General features: G+C 27.9%; 1 long non-coding RNA gene across 1 annotated transcript; it reads right to left on the bottom strand.

The window, feature by feature from the left end:
- Positions 1-567: 567 nt before the first annotated feature.
- Positions 568-14,563, bottom strand: LOC113363919. Its single transcript, XR_003365984.1, has 9 exons — positions 14,519-14,563; positions 14,268-14,351; positions 13,806-13,983; positions 6,711-6,794; positions 6,250-6,424; positions 4,658-4,741; positions 3,874-4,012; positions 1,172-1,274; positions 568-631 (listed from the first exon to the last, which is right to left on the bottom strand). It is a non-coding gene; the product is annotated as an uncharacterized LOC113363919 (long non-coding RNA).
- Between the last annotated feature and the right edge of the window lie 465 nt (positions 14,564-15,028).

Raw genomic sequence — 15,028 nt, 5'->3', positions numbered from 1 at the left:
AAAGAGTAACCAAATAGTCATTACAAGCCTGGGCAAACAAATTGAATATACATTTAGTACTAATATAACAACTGCGAATAGTAATTACATTAATACGAACGAGTTTAGGCGGTAAAAACCTGCCAAACAGTTGCTGAATATTCGGTATTCGGTGTCTGCCTGGAGTAGACCGAATATTCGATATTCGGCGTTTTGCCGAATGCACTATTCGTTGCAAGCATAATATTAATATAATAATGCTTATTACGTTTGTTATATTTACAAACCTAGTTACAAAATTTATCTTAAGCAGTTTTTTTTTTTAGAGATAATGATATTTGAGGTCTTTTGCTAGACAAATATCGAATGAATCTAAAGTTTTATGTCAAATTTTGTAAGAATGATTTAACATAATATAAATTATAATGTTATCCATATTTCATATTGTAAACAATCTCTGCTTCAAATGCGCACCTTTGCTAGATTTTTTGTAGTTTTTGCTGTTAAATTACCTTTGATGATAGCTTACAAATGTTTCATCACACACTGACTGAGATAGATTATAGTCTTTGATTTTTCTTTTCATCTCGCTTATTTAAGTATTAAGAACATTATGCATCACACTCGTCTTCTTCATAGTCTTCTTCCTAATCTGAAATATTTTCATAATATATTAGTGAAATATGTAAAATTAAATCAATCTAAATTAAATATTAAGATATAAGATCAGATTGCCAAAAGTCATCTAAGAAATTGTACCCAATATGATTGTTACTAATCTTAATGAAAAACTCACAAAAAAAGCAACATTCATAGCAATACAATATCTCAGTCTCGTCATCGTCTCATCATGAAGTGATAAATTGTTTTCGAAAATTATCTAATTAAAAATACATATGTATAATCAAAAAGGCTATTTGAAGTGTATCTAATAACTTGAAAATCTTTATGTAATTTCAATTCAGAGCATATTTTGTCAATTTATAAAATATAATTATCAAAAGTTTATAGCAAAAGTGGACAAAATGTTTGTAAAATCAATGAATCTACGGTTAGCATATCTCTGGTTCACTATAGATTATGATTGATTATTCATCAATATAAATTTCCCATATATTACCATCCTCCCTCATAATTTAAATTACTTAAATTTAACATAATTGAATCACGGTTCATGTTTCACTGAGTTCACCTGACAACACTCATTATTTTTCTAAATGTCCTGTCACAAATTTTAATATTTCCTTCCATCGCATGTGCCTGTAGGTGCCCTTTGCCTGCCTCCGGTTGTGTTCCTAGGGTCCATCGTGCAGAAATTATTAGGAGTATAATTTAAAACAAAAATTTAAAAAGCAAATAAAGAAATGATGATATTATGACAAGCATATAACTAAATGTCTCAATGTTGATACATGATTTCACTGATTTTCAATTTAATAATCATTAATTCAATAATCATTTACCCGATAATAATTATTATTATTATTATTCTTATTACAGTGCTGTTATCAAAAAAGATTAGAGGATTGATGATTGTCAGCGAGTGATTTTCTTTACTTAAGTGAAAAAGTATGTAAACATAAGGTATGTTTTAATTTTTATGTTTTTGATTTACAATTTTGAAGATATCATTATTTTTTAATTTTTTAAAAATTTGAACTTAAATTATCATGATGAGACGATGACGAGACTGATTTTGATAAATATTTGTTTTAGTATTTAATTTTAATTTCCAATTTAAATGCATATATGTACTTATATATTTGTTTCAAATATATCTATTTTTGTTTGTAAAATATTTGAAATCAGTAAATAATTAAAAATATTTAGCAATACTTAACTATTGAAACACAAAAAAAATAAAGCTGATGGGATCTGAACCCTATAATTAACTTCCCGAAGAAGAAGTTCATGTTTTCAACAAAAAAATTCTATTCGCTAATTTTATGTTTTCTCGAATGTTTCAAGCCATTCTGAATCAAATGACACCAAATTTGGAAAAAGTATGTGTGTATGCGTGTATGTGAACAGATTTTTTGCCGTAAATCGACGTTTTCTCAAAAACGGCTAGACCGATTTCAAAAATTTAAAAGCTATTCGATGTATCTCGATGAGGATTATCGTTTCTCAGTTTTGTGCGACGATCGACCGAGCCGTTCCTTTGTAATTTGGAAAAAAGTGTTAAAATTTCGTACACATTTAAGCTCATACTATCGAATCGATTTTAAAAAATCAAAAATTGTTTCAAAGATATTGGTTGGAAATGATACTGATTAGTTTTAGGTTGAAATTAATTGTTGAAAAAAAAATTTAAGACGATTCTTCTGGATCTTTTTTTGGCGTTATACAGCATGGTCTTACAGAACTTACTGAAATATTACGGCCTTACGACATGTAGTTTAATTTTTAAAATTGAGAAAATGAGTAGTTTTTTCAAGGTTCGTTAAAATTAAAATTAGACGATTTACTAGATATAACGATAGAATACTTGGTCTGAATGAACATACTAAACCATTAAAGTCCTATGGAAATTGGTTCAGTTATAAAAATTATTGATTTGTAAAATTTGCTTTTAAAAAATACTCCGATTTAAAGTGTTCATTCGTTTTCAACTATGTGTAATAAATCCATGAGGAATACTTTTAATCACTCATAAATTAATTTATTATTTATTGACTAAGTCGATTATTTACACATATCGGGAAGTTCATGTAACTTGCCTCAAGACAAAATACCAATACCAACTAGTTTTTAATTCTTTTCATCTGTGAATCGGAATGTAAATCAAAAAGTATGGAGAGACCAATCCTCACAGACCTCATATTTTAAGGTGTTCGGTTTGACCATCATCATGCAAAAATTCATCAAAATCCCAGAAGAGTAAATCTGAAGTTAATTACTCTTTGTAAGTCATACGAAAAATGAATGATTCTGTAATATTCTTGGAATTGATATAATTAATTAATGTATTTGTATACTAAATTGAGGTTAATTTGAAAACAAAACTAGCTAATTTGAAAACGAGGGGTACCTTCGAGCACATGTGATAGAAGGAAATAATAAATATTCAAAGGGTATGGGCGCATTGCCATACAGAATCGGCCCCACCCTGGTATTTAAATAATTTATACGCCATTTTATAGGTCTATTTGATAAAAACCGATATACCAATTTTCAACTTTGTACCTCATCTTATGGCCGAGATATCATTGAAAATATGCCAAAGTGGCCCCTTCTTTCAAACTCACTTTTTGGCGTAACCATAAAAAATCGAAAAAAATTTTACGTGATTCTACTCACATTGACTCAGACCACATTACGTAGAACAATCGATTCAAAAAAATCGTTTACTATTAGCTGAAAAAGACGAAATAATTTTTCAATTGATTATTATTTAGGGTAGTGCATTTATTTGGACCACTTTCTAATTAGCGTTATTCGAAAGCCTATTGTTTTTTCTTTGAGTACTGCAGATATTGTTCAAATCAATTTAGTGGAACACATTGGAAAATTGAAAAGAACAGAGCAAGTACACCCGCGGGTAACGCTAATAGTACCCTGCAATTGCATAGAGTTCGTTCGGACGCAAAACAGTGCGCGATGCGCCGAAACGATTCTTAAGAAATTCTGAATGCGAAAATATTTATTTTATAGTTATATATGTATAAATTCACGGAGTTTGAAATTTTTAGACATTATTAGTTTTACTATATTAATTAAATCACTGAAACTAGTGGTGTATCGTGCCTTAAGGCAAATTACTGGAACTTCCCGTACTATAATGAAATAAGAATATTGAATGCTTTCAAATATATTATTATAAATACTGTAACTTTTATTATTCGAATTTATCCCTATTTCATATTGTAAACAATCTCTGGTTTAAATGCGCACCTTTCCCAGATTTTTTGTAGTTTTTGCTGTTAAATTGCCTTTGATGATAGCTTACAGACGTTTTATCACACACTTTTCTTTTCATCTTGCTTATTGAAGTATTAAGAACATTATGCATCATCCTAGTCTTCTTCCTCATCTGAAATAGATTCATAACATATTACTGAAATATGTAATAATAAATCAATTCAAAATTAAGATTAAGGGACCGATTCTGCCGCAATGTTATGATAAGGTCATGTTATGAAGAATTTTCCATAGTAATATAGACAAAAGTTATGCGGTTGGTGTTCAGTCAGGCGAATTTTTCAGGTTTTTTCAAGCAAAACATAACCTAAAAGCCGCACAAATGTCAAAAAAACGATGTTAGATAAGTGTGTGTTTCTGATTCCTCTTAGGTAACATACGAGTGACGTTGCAGTTTATGCTTAAAACGCCGGAATGAACAGCAAATACATGATATTTTGACAGCATTCAGTATGATTCCTTCGCATAATGTATGGAGGTCGGAGCGTAACATAGCCATGTCGTAACATTTCTCTGTTACGCGCAGAATCGGTCCATAAGATATAAGATCAGATTGCCAAAAGTCATCTAAGAAATTGCACCCAATATGATTGTTACTAATCTTAATGAAAAACTCACAAAAAAAGCAACAGTCATAGCAATACAACATCTCAGTCTCGTCATCGTCTCATCAAGAAAATTTAAGTTCAAATTTTAAAAATATTATAAAATAATATCTTTAAAATTGTAAATCAAAAACATAAAAATTAAAATATACCTTATGTTTACATATTTCTTCACTTAAGTAAACAAAATCACTCGTTGACAATCATCAAGCCTCCAATCGTTTCTGATAATATCACTGTAATAAGAATAATAAGATTATTATCGGGCAAATGATTATTGAATTAATGATTATTAAATTGAAAATCAGTGAAATCATGTATCAACATTGAGACATTTAGTTATATGCTTGTCATAATATCATCATTTTCTTTTATTTAGCTTTGTATCATTTTTTTTAAACATCCCATAAGGTAAATTATTATAATCGTCCAAAAATCGAAAATAAGCATGTTTGCATATCTTCACATTTTGAAGGTTTCTGAATATTTTGGCCTGCTTTAGATAAAATTATTGTGTGTATGTATGGATACAATTTTTCCACATTTTCAGGAGCACAGATCAATTGACTTGAAATATTCAAAAAACATTATATTCCTATTAATTTTTTTAGCAAAAGGTGATTCAGCCGTTTCGGAGAATGAATTTTATTTTTAATTCTAGCTAAAATTCTAAAACTCTTATATTAAGGTGACCATACGTCCCAGGTTTTTCTAAAAGCAATATTTGTCCCAGATTGCCCTGGGTTTTCAAATAGTATAGGTCTAAATTGAATCTTTACCCTTACTAGATACTAAAATTATAACTACTTATCTAATATCTGAAAATGTTATGTATAACTACTAGTAATCCTTATATGAAAAAGGAGGTTTAAAATAGCTTTTCACATTCATAATATTGAACATCAGTTTTCAATTTCACGAAAATTAACAAAATTATGAAAATAATTTGCTACTTATTTTTAAGCTAGTGGTGAATGGCATTGGGCTCTTAAGGCAAATTGCTGGAACTTCACGTACCAAAAATCATTTTTTTTTTAAAAAAGATTCAATTTTCTTTTTGAACTCTAAAAAAAAAACGATAGTTGAGATTTTTAGGATTTCTGAAAAAAATTTACCTTTCTGGAAAATTTTATTTATACTTTGAAATTGATGACGACGATAAATTTAAAAGAAAAATAAAAAAATACTATAAGGAAATTGAAGACAAAGAAGACTGAAGAGTTATATATAAAGATATTTTAATTATAATAGATATTACATTAATGAAATGAAATGTATATATAGGCACCTCGATCTGACAGATATGAAAATAATGTATATATATTAAAAAAAAAAAAACATTTTGAACTTTTCAAAGCAATCACGATACGTTAGCTGCGTAGAAACGAAATATCGAAGCGCATGGGCGCCGCGTCACAGTATAACGGATAAACGACGTTACGGAACCCAAAGAAATGTAAACAAAATTTATACTTATTGTTAAAATCTTCATAAAATATCTGATAATTTGATGTGCATATATCTAATGACCATTTTTGCCAGCCAAATGGCATTTTTTTTCACTTTTTTTATTGGATCTCCAAAACCGCTAGACCTGTCTTCCCAAAAATTTCATCACTTCTTCAATACAAATAAAATGTTTTTATGTTATGTTATGTTATGTTAAATGTTTTAAAATTATAATGTTATCCCTATTTCATATTGTAAACCATAGTTGTAAACAATCTCTGCTTCAAATGCGCACCTTTGCTAAGTTTTTTGTAGTTTTTGCTGTTAAATTGCCTTTGATGATAGCTTACAAACGTTTCATCACACACTGACTGAGATATAATATAGTCTTTGATTTTTCTTTTCATCTCGCTTATTTAAGTATTAAAAACATTATGCATCACACTCATTTTCTTCATAGTCTTCCTCATCTGAAATAAATTCATAATATATTAGTGAAATATGTAATATTAAATCAATCCAAACTTAAGATTAAGATATAAGATCAGATTGCCAAAAGTCATCTAAGAAATTGTACTCAATATGATTGTTACTAATCTTAATGAAAAACTCACGGAAAAAAAGCAACGTTCATAGCAATACAATATCTCAGTCTCGTCATCGTCTCATCATGATAATTTAAGTTCAAATTTTTAAAAAATTAAAAAATAATGATATCTTTAAAATTGTAAATCAAAAACAAAAATTAAAACATACCTTAAGTTCACATACTTCTTCACTTAAGTAAAGAAAATCACTCGCTGACAATCATAAATCCTCTAATCTTTTTTGATAACAGCACTATAATAAGAATAGTAAGATTATTATCGGGTAAATGATTATTGAATTAATGATTATTAAATTGAAAATCAGTGAAATCATGTATCAACATTGAGACATTTAGTTATATGCTTGTCATAATATCATCATTTTCTTTTATTTAGCTTTGTATAATTTTTTTTTAACATCCCATAAGGTAAGTTATTATAATCGTCCAAAAATCGAAAATAAACATGTTTGCATATCTTCACATTTTGAAGGTTTCTGAACATTTTGGCCTACTTTAGATAAAATGATTGTGTGTTTGTGTATATGTAAGAATACAATTTTTCCACATTTTCATGTGCACAGATCAATTGATTTTAAATATTCAAAAAACATTATATTCCTATTAATAAAAAACGTACTGATTAGTTTTTAGAAAAAGTTGGTTCAGCCGTTTCGGAGAATGAAGCAAAAGAGTGCAGAACATGAAAATTGAGTTTTTGAGAGAAAAGAGCATCCGATTTGAATGACAAAAAAAAATATTTTGTTTGTAAAAAAAAACGATTAGTTTTGGATGGTTTTCCCAAAATTTTAAAAATGTTTTTTAAAAAAGTGATTCGGATTTTATTTTTAATTCTAGCTAAAATTCTAAAACTCTTATATTAAGGTGACCATACGTCCCGGGTTTTTTTAAAAGCAATATTTGTCCCAGATTTCCCCGGGTTTTCAAATAGTATAGGTCTAAATTGAATCTTCACCCTTACTAGATACTAAAATAATAACTACTCATCAAATATCTGAAAATGTTATGTATAACTACTAGTAATGATAGAAGAACTAATTATAAGAAAAAAATGTTTGATATAGTTTTTCAAAAAAACTAATACTTTTCAAGTTACTGGCCACTAAAGATTCATATATTTTTAGAGTTTTTCTTCGTTTTTTTTGCAAATATCTCCTAAAATATACATTTTAACGAAAATCATGTAATGAACAAAATAATGTCAATAAAAATCTTAATAAATTGGTATTACATAAGTATTACATAAAGTGTTCTAGGAAAAATATTAAGCAAGATTTGAAAGAGCAAAGTCATTTTTCAATTCGTTCAAGATTTAATTGTTGTATTTAAAGCCATCTAGTGTCGAGGTTTTACATTTTATGCATTTCTGTGAAATTGGGTTTTATAGTACTAAACATAAGCTTTAAAATGAGTGCTGTTACAAGTTTTTTGCGTGTAAAATGAGTGAGCTATCATGCAAATAAGAAACATATACGAAGTTTTTTTCTTTTAAATCATATGGTTTAATGAGCGCCATTTCCACCAGAATTAAAGGAATTCACATTCCATCTAGAATTGACTTCATTATAGACATCTTGATGGATTCTAGCAGATTCACTACTTTAGTACAAACTATTTTCAAAAAACTCACAATTTTATAAAAACTTTTTTTTCCAATTTTTTTTAAAAATCGAACTTATTTTCATTATATCTCAAAAAGAATAAAAGATACGCATAAAAGCATATAGATAAAAATCAAGGGAATCTTTCTGGCTTATTATTGTTTTTTTTATTATTTTTCTATCACACAAAAATTGACAGAGTTATGAATGTTTAAAGACTGCACGGCCGCGCAAATTGGAAAATAAAGTTTTTATAAAATCGTGAGTTTTCTGAAAATAGTTTGTACTAAAGTAGTGAATCTGCTAGAATCCATCAAGATGTCTATAATGAAGTCAATTCTAGATGGAATGTGAATTCCTTTAATTCTGGTGGAAATGGCGCTCATTAAACCATATGATTTAAAAGAAAAAAACTTCGTATATGTTTCTTATTTGCATGATAGCTCACTCATTTTACACGCAAAAAACTTGTAACAGCACTCATTTTAAAGCTTATGTTGAGTACTATAAAACCCAATTTCACCGAAATGCATAAAATGTAAAACCTCGACACTAGATGGCTTTAAATACAACAATTAAATCTTGAACGAAATAAAAAACGACTTTGCTCTTTCAAATCTTGCTTAATATTTTTCCTAGAACACTTTATGTATTATAATACCGATTTATTAAGATTTTTATTGACATTATTTTGTTCATTACATGATTTTCGTTAAAATGTATATTTTAGGAGATATTTGCAAAAAAACGAAGAAAAACGCCAAAAATATATGAATTTTCAGTGGCCAGTAACTTGAAAAGTATTAGTTTTTTTGAAAAACTATATAAGACATTTTTTCTTATAATTAGTTCTTCTATCGATTTCCGACCTTATTTTAAAAAAATGTAATTACACAATTTAGAAGGGGTGTCACCCCCCCGGGTGGTGATGGCGCAACCCGAATTGTTTTCACTTTTGAACTTGAGGGTAAGATGAACCTAATTCCAAAATTCCATTGAATTCGGAGCACAGTAAAAAAATACAGACCAAAAACGCTCCGTTTACTGCACTATTGGTATGCTGAAAAATTGGATGCTGCACGCGTGAAAGTGGCAGATCAGCGCGCCAACGAGAACTCTCGGGAGGCCAGAATGCTTCGTAGGCAACAGCAAATAGAAATTTTGGAAACTTGCACAATGACTGATGAACTATTATATGGCCCAGAAATAGATGACTCGGTTTAAGGAATTCAATAATTCCAATTTCTGTACGTAAATCCAACGTGAACTTTAAACGCGTTTTTCTCAAAACTCAAAAACCGCTTAGTAAATTTTAATGAAATTTATACAGCTTTTAGAATACATAATAAACTCGGGCCTGATCGAAGGATTTTTATTTTTTCAAAAATTTCAATCTTTTACGACCAATTAACTGTTGATTTTTTACCCAAAAATCTATAAATTTTATTTCTGATGCTTCCATTTTGTTAATTTTTGCGAATAAAAGAAAACCTTCGATCCGGCCCAGGATTATCTATTTATAAAACTATTTTTTATTTGATTGATTTTAGATGAATCTCTAAGGAGTTATGATGCTTCCATTTTGTTAATTTTTGCGAATAAAAGAAAACCTTCGATCCGGCCCAGGATTATCTATTTATAAAACTATTTTTTATTTGATTGATTTTAGATGAATCTCTAAGGAGTTATGATGGTCACCGCCAGGACCGTGTCTTGAAACAGGGTCAACAAAAACAGCTATAACTTTGGGAATATTTATTTATTTTTTCCGAAATTTTTGTTACTTCAAGTCAAAACATTGTATAATGATGCCGTATTAATATATTTATAAAAAAAACATCGTTTAATAATAAAAAAACAATACTGAAAATTCTCATTTTTTCGTACCTCCAAGTACACCTAACCCCTTAAGGCAAATTGCTAGAACTTCACGTACCAAAAATCTTTTTTTTTTGAAAAAAAGATTAAATTTTCTTTTTGAACTCTGAAAAAAAAACGATAGTTGAGATTTTTAGGATTTCTGAAACAAATTTACCTTTCTGGAAATTTTTTTTTATACTTTGAAATTGATGACGACGATAAATTTAAAAGAAAAATAAAGAAATACTATAAAGAAATTGAAGACAAAGAAGACTGAAGAGTTTATATATAAAGATATTTTAATTATAATAGATATTATATTAATGAAATAGTCAAATGAAATGTATATATAAAATATGAAAACTGTTTTTCATAATCTCTCATACCAGGCACCTCTGTCTGACAGAGATATGAAAATAATGTATATATATATTAAAAAAAAAAAAACATTTTGAACTTTTCAAAGCAATCGCGATACTTTAGCTGCGTAGAAGCGCGTGGGCGTCGCGTCGCAGTATAACGGATAAACGACGTTACGGAACCCAAAGAAATGTAAACAAAATTTATACTTATTGTTAAAATCTTCATAAAATATCTGATAATTTGATGTGCATATATCTAATGACCATTTTTATCAGCCAAATGGCATTTTTTTTCACTTTTTTATTGAATCTCCAAAACCTGTCTTCCCAGAAATTTCATCACTTCTTCAATACAAATAAAATGTTTTTTGAATTATTCAAATCGGACGCTCCGTTCTCTCAAAAATTGTATTACAATTTTTGGCTCTTTCTGTCCCGTATCTTTGAAACGGCTCGACCTGCCATAGCCAAAAACTAATCAGCACGTCTCTTTATTAATAGTAAAAGAATGTTTTTTGAATTATTCAAATCGGTTGATCCGTGTTCCCGAAATCGTCGACGAAAATTTGTATCCACGCGCACACACACATACAAGCCCATTTTTTCTAAGGTATGCCAAAATGTTCGGAAAACTCTGAAAAGTAAAGATATATAAAACTTTATTTTCCATTTTTTGCGAAAACTATAACTTATCTTACGGGAAGTTAATAATCATGAAGAAAATTGATTAAAATTTTAAAATAAGTTTGAATGTTGAAAAAACTAGATTTTGTATTTATAAGATAAAATATAACATATAATCGAATAATAAAGTTTTCTTAGTCGGTAATTCTGATAAAAAAAACTTATTTAAAAGAATCTATTTTCAAAAATGAAAAACTGTTCGAAAGATATCATTTGGAAATGATACATATTATATTTAGTTAAAAATCTATCGAGCCGTTTTCTTGCAATTCACTGTTGAAAAAAAAATTTAAGTCGATTTTTATGGAACTTTTTTTGCAATATATATATCCTGGTCTTATAGAACTTACTGAAATATTACGACCTTACGACAAGTAGTTTAATTCTAAAAATTCATCAAAGTTTGGGAAAATGAGTAGTTTTTTTTGACGTTTGTTAAAATTAAAATGAGACGATTTTTTGGTTTAATGATGGAGTGTTTGTTCGTTTTCAATTATGTGTAATGAATCCACACGGAATACTTTTAATCACTCATAAATTAATTTATTTTTATTGATTAATTCGATTATTTATACATATCGGGAAATTCATGTAACTTGCCTCAAGGCTAAATACCAATACCAACTAGTTTTAGCATACATCCCACCCCTAGTCGCTAAATTACTAATAATTGCCGGCCCGGTTTTGACTCGAAATAATATGGTCACCTTACTTATATACTTGAAATAAATAATTTTAACTTTGCTATTCAGTTTACATAATTCTCATAAATATGAGAAATATGAGAAGGTTCTTCATTCTCCGATTGATAAATTTTGTTTATTTACTTTTTATAAATAAAAAAAAACAAACATCATCATCGGATTCTTGTATTTTTGTCTATCAAATAAGATACAACGAAAGTTACAAGTGGACCCCAGGGGTATAACTGGACGCAGACGAGGGGTACCTTCGAGCACATGTGATAGAAGAAAATAATAAATATTTAAATTTATGACAGGACATTCAGAAAACAATGAGTGTAGAAAAACCAACCGTTTTTAATTATGTTAGATTTAAAAGATTTGAATTATAATGGAGGATAAAGGCATATGTGAAATTTATGTTAAGGGGGGCGATACATGTAACAAGAAAAAAAAAATCGATTTTTTTTTTTCATAAATCGTTACAATAACATCTCAAAAATATGCCTGTAAATATTCAAAACGAAATTATCATTATTTATAATGATTAGTGCTATTGTACTCTTATCTGTTTCTGTGTCAAAACTTTAAACGCGTTTTTCTCAAAACGACATTTTTGAAATTTGCGGGCGGGATAACTCAAAAAGTTCTCAACCGATTCCAATGAAATTTTGCACACATCTACTTTACAGTAATAGCTTCTAAACCTTAAACCTCAAACATTCAAAAAAAAATTTCAAAAATTAACCCTTTTACCAAAAAAAACCACTGAAAAAAAGGTGAAAAATCGAACTTTTTTTTTCTAAGGTGTGCCAATTTACGATTTTGTGACTTACTTAATTTTTTTTTTGGTTTAACTAGAAGATATATGTTTTATGAACACGTACAAACTAATTTTTTTAAATTCAGATCACCGTACGAAAAGTGAAAACGCCCGCAAATTGATGACGTTTTCCGAGAGGGTCTTGGCAGATTTATTTTTACGGCAGCCATTAAAAAAAAAAAAATTAAAAAAAATTTTTTTTTGTGTATTCTAATATATAATAAATAACCCTAAAAAAGTTCAAAAAGATTCAATCATTCCTTCCCAGTTTAAAAAGTCCTCAATAAATGGTAAAAATTAAGGCGATTACATGTATCGCCCCCCTTAATGAATAATCATAATCAAAAATGAAGTACAAATAACTTTAGATTGATTGATTTTACAAACATATTTTCCACTTTTCTTAAATAAATAGACAAAATATGCTTTGAATCAAAATTACGTAAAGATTAAATATATTGCAGATGAACTTTTTAATAATTTTTATTCATTACTCATTTCCCATTGCAAAAACTCATTTGCATTATAAATATATTTATTTATAATTTTCTCCGGAATTAAATAATTATCAAAAACGATTAGTTATCACTTAAGCCCAGTGCACATAAGCCCAGTATTTCTTGTAACATATTTTCTGTTTTTTATAGTAAAGCTGCGGTTTCCAACCACTGCTATAAGGCGAGAGCGTACATCTTCTTCCAAGATACTATTTTCAAAAATAAACCAACATTTTTGAAACCATAGAGAAAAAAAACAATTTGTTTTAATAATTTAACATATACTCAATATCAATTGTGTATTTATGAAATTAAATTGTTGAAAAAAATTAAGGAGAGTGCAACAATTTTTTACTGTACTAAGAAACTACTTTATTGGAATGTTAACATAAAACATGTATGTTTTATCTTTACAATCTTAATATCATATATATAAAATAATAATAATAATAAAAAAAATAAAATGCTAGAGTCATATTTTACAATTAAATACGCTTACCTTATGATAAAAGCTTGACAGAAAATATGTACGCTTGTACATGATGTACAAGAAATACTGGCATCATGTGCACTGGGCATTAGTTTTAATATAAATATTGGTATTGGTATTTTCCCTTGAGGCATGAATGAATCTAAAATGTTTTTTCAAATTTTGTAAGAATGATTGAACATAATATAAATTATAATGTTATCCCTATTTCATATTGTAAACAATCTCTGCTTCAAATGCGCACCTTTGCTAGATTTTTTGCAGTTTTTGCTGTTAAATTGCCTTCTATGATAGCTTACAAACGTTTCATCTCACACTGGCTGAGATATAATATAGTCTTTGATTTTTCTTTTCATCTCGCTTTTTTAAGTATTAAGAACATTATGCATCACACTCGTCTTCTTCATAGTCTTCTTCCTAATCTGAAATATTTTCATAATATATTAGTGAAATATGTAAAATTAAATCAATCTAAATTAAATATTAAGATATAAGATCAGATTGCCAAAAGTCATCTAAGAAATTGTACCCAATATGATTGTTACTAATCTTAATGAAAAACTCACAAAAAAAGCAACTTTCATAGCAATACAACACTCAGTCTCGTCATCGTCTCATCAAGAAAATTTGAGTTCAAATTTTAAACAAATTAAAAAGTAAATGATATCTTTAAAATTGTAAATCAAAAACAAAAATTAAAACATACCTTATATTTACACACTTCTTCATTTAAGTGAAAAAATTCACTTGCTGACAATCATAAATCTTCTAATCTTTTGTAATAATACCACTGTAATTAGAATAATAAGATTATTATCTGGCAAATGATTGTTGAATCAATGATTATTAAATAAAAAATCAGTGAAATCATGAATCAACATTGAGACATTTAGTTATATGCTTGTCATAGTATCATCATTGAAATACTAAATCAAAATTATAAAAATTAAACAATACCTGATGAAGATATTCATAACTGCACCAGCTGATGTTCAAAAATGCAATCCTATAATATTTTCTGATAACATCACTGTAATAAAAATAATAAGATTATTATCAGGAAAATGGTTATTATATTAACGATTATTAAATTTAAAATCAGTGATTGCTTGTATCAACATTGAGACATTTAGTTATATGCTTGTCATAGTATCATCTTGAAATAGTAAATCAAAACTATAAAAATTAAAACATACCTGATTCAGATAACTGCACAAAATCATCTGACATTCACAAATGCCATCCTCAAATCATTTTTGATAACATCCCTGTAATAAGAATAGTAAGGTTATTATCGGCCTAATGGTTATTGAATTAATGATTATTGAATTGAAAATCAGTGAATTCATGTATCAACATTTAGACATTTAGTTATATGCTTGTCATAATATCATCATTGAAATAGTAAATCAAAAATATAATAATTGTAACATAGTAACATAAGATAATAATGAGAAACAAAATATA

The sequence above is a fragment of the Ctenocephalides felis genome, unplaced genomic scaffold, assembly GCF_003426905.1.
Source record: "Ctenocephalides felis isolate EL2017-DRISC unplaced genomic scaffold, ASM342690v1 CF-g0.4_SCAFFOLD_00845, whole genome shotgun sequence".
NCBI classification, from domain to species: domain Eukaryota; kingdom Metazoa; phylum Arthropoda; class Insecta; order Siphonaptera; family Pulicidae; genus Ctenocephalides; species Ctenocephalides felis.
The sequence above is the reverse complement of the archived record's forward strand: the minus strand, read 5'-3'. Positions and strand labels throughout refer to the sequence as shown.